The sequence below is a fragment of the Mus caroli genome, chromosome X (assembly GCF_900094665.2).
Source record: "Mus caroli chromosome X, CAROLI_EIJ_v1.1, whole genome shotgun sequence".
NCBI classification, from domain to species: Eukaryota; Metazoa; Chordata; class Mammalia; order Rodentia; family Muridae; genus Mus; species Mus caroli.
The window spans coordinates 164,813-172,842 of NC_034589.1; positions in this window are offsets into that span (position 1 = coordinate 164,813).

Here is an 8,030-nt window from a genome sequence, read left to right on the forward strand (position 1 = left end):
TTCAGAAATCTCCCCAGCCAATCACTACTATGCTTCTGTATCCTTTTAGGTGTTAAACATATGTGTCTCTGTACACAGAATCCCACATAGTTTTCATTTCAAGAGCTACCTTTTCATATCTGGTCTTAGAAGATGAATACATAATTTTTTCCTCATGAATGACCACCTCTTATTACCACTCAGCACACTTGATGGCAGCCCCCTTAGTGGCACACACTGTCCAATGCCCAAAACTACAGTGGTCCAGATCCCATGAAGTATAGATGTATTTTGATGGAGTAAAAAAGACAAGCCTTCATACAGAGAAGCACAACTTCTTCCCTAAACTCCCACTCCCTTTACCCCTGCTTTCATAATAGATTTAAAATTATTTCCTTAATTGTTACTAACTTGAAATGCATCCAAATCTGAGAGCTTGCTTTAACCATTTATCGTTCCCACAGAGCCAGCCCATGCTGGACCACTCTAGCATGCCAATAGCGTTTTCCCTCTTTGTGATTTAATGCTCTTTAGCCTAGGGGAGGCATTCATTCTGAAGTTATAGTGAAAATATCAAAGAAGCCTGTTGCTTTAGGAGTGTGTATTGATTTGATTAGCTGGAGAGTAAAAAGCAGATATTGAGGCAAAGAGAATGGTTTCATAACAGAAACTATTATATATGTTTTCTACTTTGAGTGCATTTTTTGTATACAAATATCTTGCTGTCTCTTGTCTGAACTTAGGAAAGAATAATGTACTCTAGTGGGATAAGATCACAGGTATTAGGTTCAGGCCAATGCTGTCAGCATTGGTGGGAAGATACAGACCAACACAAATGCCAGTATACTAAAAATCCCCCAGAACTTAGACACTTACAGTCAGGTGAAACTAGATTGTTTATTGTGCTGCAGAAAATAGTTTTAGGGAAGTCACAGTACAACCAAGTTAGTGAGCTTATTATATAGAGACAAGTATTAATATGTTTTTAGAAATGCAGAAGCAGGGAGAGAGGCCCTGAGAGAGAAGCATGCAGAAAAAGAAGGAAGGAAGGAAGGAAGGAAGGAAAGAAAGAAAGAAAGAAAGAAAGAAAGAAAGAAAGAAAGAAAGAAAGAAAGAAAGAAAGAAAGAGAGAGAGAGAGAGAGAGANGGAAGGAAGGAAAGAAAGAAAGAAAGAAAGAAAGAAAGAAAGAAAGAAAGAAAGAAAGAAAGAAAGAAAGAAAGAGAGAGAGAGAGAGAGAGAGAGAAAGAGAGAGAAAGAAAGAGAGAGAGAAAGAAAGAGAGACAGCGAAAGAAAGACACACAGACACACAGAGAGAAAGAGAGACAGAGACAGAGAGAAGAGAAGGACAAGACACAGCCCCAAAACAAATCTGTAGGCTTTCTCAAAAGATAGCTAGCTGTGCTTAAGTATCAATTATAAATTACAAAATTAAAATTTATAAAATATATGTATATAAATTCTGTGACATTCTAAGTTATCACGATTAAAGTATATGGTTTATAACAAGGTTTAAAGACTAAAAAATATTTAAAAATTAAAGCTTAAAAACTAAATAAGAATATATGAGCTGGTTTGTCTCTATAACTTTAATAAGTGGATCTGAAGACTATCATTCTGAGTGAGGTAACCCAGAACAAGAAAAGCAAAGTTCTCATGTTGCCTATAATTTGTGGGCATTAGCTTTAAAATTTCAGAAACAAGTGTTCATTTGGAATACATATAGAGGTCAGGAAACAAGTAATGAGCCACCGGGAGAAGGGCTTTCAAGAGAGGGATGATAAACAGCACTGGTATAAAAACTTAAAGGAGATTAATGGAACAGGAAGGGTTGAATTAGGGTGCGGAATAGGTAGACAGGCATAGGAGGGTATATGGGGAGGGATAAACAACTCTAAATACGTTTTGAAAGTTGTAAATAGTATACTAGCATTACCTTAAATGTTCTTTAAGTGTTAAGGTCAATATCTATGTATGAAGAGGGTTTTTTTTTTTTCTTTTTATGGGACAGAGTAGAGTTCCTTCCTTCTTTCCCAATGTTTCTGCGCTATTGGGAATAAAACCCAGGATATTGCAGATACTTGGAAGTATTCTATAATAGCATTGCATGTCAGTCATTATCTTCATGTAAAAAAAGAAAGAAAAAACTCAGAGTAAGTTGTTGAAACAGAACTGTTCAGAATGTTGAGATATCACTCTGCTTGATACAGTTTCTACCAGACTGTCAACAAACTTCTGTGTTTTTGTATTTTCGAAGGTTTGAAGCATACATTGCAATCCAGAAATGAAAGGACAAGTGATTAAATTATTAGAAATTATGCTTGTATTATCAAAATACCTCATGGAACTATATATTTTGCTCAAATATACTATCTACAACAGTAATAAAAGCTCCCATTTTATGTTGAGAAAACTACAATAACTATTGGGAAACAACCCTACATTATTCTTTAAAAACTAAATCACATGCTTAACCTCTGATTGCCATTTACATTTTCCCTTTGATATGAGATTGTTATTATTATTATTATTATTTTGGAAACCAATACAGTTTAGCTGTAATTTGCAATATTTTAGCCAAAGCAGTAACTATGCTAAATTACAATGTGTTGGAAAGTAGTGGCCATGACCATTATTTTCAAAGAAGCTATTGTGCAGAGGGGAGGAAATATGTTCAGCGTGGACTTAATGTTCAAGCTCAAGGACCTGCGTAGTAAAGGTAAGACAAAACTCAGGAAAGAAGAGATAGAAATTATGAACACCTTTCTGATGTGGATTTATTTAACTGGGTAATCTTTTAACTGAGTATTATGTTTTGAGGAAGTATCATATGTATTATGGAATATCTGAAAATGGGAATGAATTTCATTCTGCCAAGCACAAGATTTTTGTCCTTCAATTGATTTGAGTGTTGTCAGACATTTAGTATATCCCAGCAAATGAGTAAGGGTTCATTTCTGGATGGTAACTGCAATTCCATCATGTCAGAGTTGCTGAGATGTGGCATTTATTCCCTGCAAATATATCTTGACTGAAAAAAATCCCCACACATCATGACCTCACATAAAACATACTTCCCCAAAGCTAGAAGTATTTCCTTGATACAAGACAATGTTCCTTCTGTCTTTCTAAATGTCCACTGCAAAGTTTGGAGTCTGCTACTCTAACAACAAAGGAAAGAAACCACAAAGCACAGTTTGAAGGACTCTGTAAATGGAGATCCTCCCCGCTTTTTGCCCTGCTACATATCTGTTCTGGTATATTCCTGAGAGATAGAAAAAGACGAGTTGTCCAGGAAGAGCTGTTACCTGGTAAAGAGTATGTGAAAGTCTTCCTGTGAAGCCCCAGCTGGAGAAATCCCACTCATGGACTTGCAGTATGCCTTCACGAGAGACTAGACTTACAAGCCTCCAGGCTGGAGATTGGTAACCTGGCTTCTGAAATTCAGAGAAAATGAAGATAGAACTGTTTACAGTGGAGCGAGTTTAACAACTGGATCTACAGATCCTCTCCATGTATCAGTCAAGCTGTATGTTAAATTACACATGGCCAGGATTGACCCAAAGCTGCATTATAGAAGACTGCGTACATAACTATGACACAAACCACCAGCTAAGTATCAAACTAGATCTTGATTACAGTGTATGTATGTGTTGTGTGTGTGTGTAAGCCAAGTTCACATAACCACCTTGAAGGAGAGCTGATATTGTCAAGAGAGAAACTTTGCCTCTTTCCTATGGCTATCAGCCTCCATGAAACAATAAGCAAGTAATTATTATTAGAATAAGACTCCGATCTCAGCATCAGAAAATATAGCTCTTGTTCCAGCCAGAGAGGAACATACCTCATATTTTGACCAGGAATGGTTAACGAAGCATTCCTCTTGCCATGGTTACCCAATGTCATGGTACTGCCCCAAGCATGGACTTGGGTGTCACTGGGCACTTTATTGGGTTTTTTTCTCTTAGAGTGGCCACATTAAGTAAATCTCCATTCTCCTCTTTCCACTGTATCTTGCCTTTAATTGTCAGTTTGGTCAAAGGATTGCAGAGTCTACTACGTTGTGGTTGGCAGGAGCCATAGTTTGTCCCTAAAACTCATGCAACACTAACACANNNGCCTTTTTTCTCCGTTTTGGGTCAACGAAGCTGAAAATTGACAAATCATCCCAAAGAGGTAAAANAGAGTTTGGATTTTGGACCTAATCTGGTTGNAAGAGTCAAAATAGCATCAGAACTGCATCACATCAGCATTCTGCTAGGGATACTAGAGACACATAGTCTANNATCAAATGACAAATACCAAGGACATTCTCCAAAATTCTACTGTATATTGAGTACCAAGAAAGTCTGGAGACATGATGTGTGGTAAAAGCCAATGTGTGCCAATGGAAGGTGATGCAGATGTTGGAATTGTGTAAGATTCTGAGTAGTAGCTGTGGTCCTATGTTGAGTCTCTAGATGTGCAGGAGACAGTCTTATGGAAGACACTCATTCATGGTTCTCCCTCTGACAGTGTTCTCAGAACATTGAGGTTTCTCCAGAAATCACATCCTGGGCCAAGGTAGGGCAAATCCCTCGTGGCAACAATGGAAGATCCTGTGTTGTATGACAGGGGATACTTTACAGGGTTCTGATAGCTTATTTCCCCATCCAGTGTGTGTGTGTGTGTGTGTGTGTGTGTGTGTGTGTGTCTGTCTGTCTGTCTGTCTGTGTGTCTGTCTGTGTGTCTGTCTGTCTCTCTTTCTATCTGTGTGTGTGTGTTTCTTGACTTTTGTTTCATGTCTTCTATGAAAATGTAACCCTGCAACTGGATAGCAGTGGGAAAGTAGGGCTCTGCTTCTCTCCCATGTCTAGGCAAACTCATAAACAAATCTTTTGTTCATTACCTATTTATATTTCCCAGTGTCTTTAAGAAACATTTTGGCATATTTAATTACATTAACTATGTGTGAATATGTGCATTTGAGTTCAGTTGCCTGTGAAATCCAAATGTGATATTTTAGGTTCCCTGGATCACACAAAATTCTGAATTTCCTCTAGGTGATTGGAATTAACTCAAATCCTGTGCTGGAAACTCATACTCTTAACCTGTCAGCCATCTCTATAGCCCCTACTCTATTTTATAATCCGGGCAAAGAATGCACTGTCTCTGTGAACAGAAGTATCCTGTAACAGTTGAACACTAGTTCATTTCTGAGTTTGTTCCCATGCAACCTACTTCCACTCGGGGTGGGGTGGGGGAACACTGAAAATTAAAGTAAGAATTTAAATACAATTTTAAAGAATATAATTACATGAGGATCTGAAAGCTAATAGATAGAATGGATATATCATGTACACTCCAAGCATAAAGAAGTTCAGAAATCATGGAGTTAACTAATGACTTTAAATTCAGCACTCTGGACCCTCAGAAAAGAGGGTATCATTGTTGATCAGGAACTCAAGGGCACCCTGATCTTTACAGGAAAACTATCTTGACAAAAAGAAAAGTAAGAATGAAATGTCAGAAAAAGGAAAATAAAAGCAAAAATGAAGAAAAAAATTTAAATCTGGAGTGCCTAGATTAATATCAGACAGGGCTACCATTGCCAACAGGAGCCATTGACAAGTTGTACTTTTACCTCCACATCTGGCATCAGCAAGACAGATTTTAGTGATAAAGTGGAGGCCAATTAGTATTGTTCTTCATGACCTCTAACTGGTGTAAACAGGATCCAATAGGAATCAGAGTTCCTAGGGACACAGTGTCAACTGATGCAGTAGGATTTGGCGTCCTATAATCACTTTGCAAAGCAGTTAGTGAGGTCAAATGGAAAAGTGAATTTTACTCTACCAGTCTGTGTTGAGACGGACTGAGACTATGTTTTGCATTCATCCCCACAGGATCCTACAGAAGTTGAACATACATTACTATATAACCTCCAACAGACTCTATGGCTAATTCACATAAACAACATCCAGAAAGCCTCTAAAATACTCCCAGGCCTGGAACTATAGCAGAGTAGTCCACTGATTTCCCAATACTTGATAAGTCCTATGTGCCATTCCTAGAACCACAAAAACAATGTGCTTTGAGATAATTTTAAACTATGTAGTAATCCTATTCACATATTATATACTCAGCATGTTCAGAATTAACTAAGGAAAACATGATCAATCTTGCTATGCTTTGGAGTAACAACTATAATTAATTCGTCCAATCTCAATTGAATACACAGCCTGGATTGTAATATGTTTCATATTTTTCCTTTGTCACTATTCATGCCCCTGACTCCAAACAATGTATGCACATGGGTGTGTGCGATGTGGTGACCATTCATGGAAGCAGCTAAGGGACTGAAAGCAATGCCTCCTAACTCCACAAGATACATTAGAAGCAACATGTAGGCATAGAGTGATAAGATCTGATTGAGGCTCTGTGTGCTGCTCTGAGTCTGTAAGGGCAGAAAAAGTTTCCTCCCTTATGAGACTCCTCTAAAAGACAAATTAAGACTTAAGTTCCCCATCCCTTGTTGTTAGTGTATTTGCTGTGCTGTGTCACTGTATGAAGACTATGGCTTTTGTTCCCTACGAGTTTCACATTCGACTCTCTTGGATTAGATTTCTTCTTGATCAGAATGAGAGACCCAAGTGCTTCTGAATATATCAGGCCTTTTCTTGTGTAAATGACAGCAAATCTTTTCTTCTTTATGGGACATCACACACCTAGGCATATAGTTATATAACATAGGTATGCAAACCAAATCTTTACTAATGATAAATCATAAAAAATTTATTGCAGAACTACTCCTTGCTATAATATATAATTTATCCCTTATTGACTATGAAAGCACATTTCTGTATTGATTATATAAAGGTAATTATTATTTTATATAAATAATTAAATCTTGGGTATTAAATAACGAGGCCATAGAAGATCTTTGTTTTTCAGCATTGACAGTCACTTTGGTTTCCCAATCATCAAAGCTTAGAATGTCACTTTGCATGGATACATATTATGACAAAATGACCGCAGTATACTTAGGGTCATTCAGAAAGTGCTGGAACTTCTGTACTAATTTCAAACCATTTAGTGATTTTTTAAAAAATGAAATTCAAATCAGCAACTCAAACAGCAATTTTAAAAACCAAATATTCTAACATTCTAATCTAAAGATATACAAGTCTGTTACTTAATGTGAAGAACACTAAAATCTTTAGGAGCTGAGGAGATGACTTAGTTGGTGAAGTGCTTCCCACAAGCATGGGGACTTGGGTTCAGATCACCATCATCCAAGAAAAACAAATGGGGTGTAGTGGTTCATGCCTGCTATCCCAGTGCTGGAGAGGCATAGACTAGAGAGGATTCCTGGGACTTGATGGCCAGATACTCTTGACAAAGTGGTGAGCTCCAGGCTCAATAAGAGACCTCCCAAAAAGTAAGTAGCAAGTGATAAAGAAGACACTAATGTAGACAGGAATGAGAGGACTCCCTTGTTGAAGATCTAGTTTGGAAACTCACCATGCAATAAGGGGCTGAATGAAATAAATGGGTTCATCTATGAACAGGAATGAGTGAAGAAAGCAAGAGATGCAGTTATTATACAAAAATATCCTATTTCTGCCAATGAGCAAGTTTTCTGTTTTTGTTGTTGTTAGCAGTAGTGGTATGTATACGTGGTGGGAGGCTCAATAGGTTTGACCCCCATGGACTCACGTGTTTGAATGTTGGCCCACAGAGAATAGCACTATTAGGAGGTGTGGCCTTGTTGGAGGAAGTGAGTCACTGTGGGGATGAACTTTGAGGTCTCCTAGTGCTCAAGCTCTTCCCAGTGTAGCTAGCCTCCTATACTTCTCCTAGTGCAGAAGAGAGTCTCCTTCTGCTGCCTTTGGGCCAAGGGTAGATTTCTCAGCTCCTCTAGCACACTGTTTGCCTGGCTGCTGCCATGCTTCCTGCCTTGATGATAGTGGACTGAACCTCTGAACCTGTAAGCCACCCCCAATTAAATGCTGTCCTAATAAGAGTTTCCTTGATCATGGTGTCTCTTCACAGCAATAAAACCATAACTAAG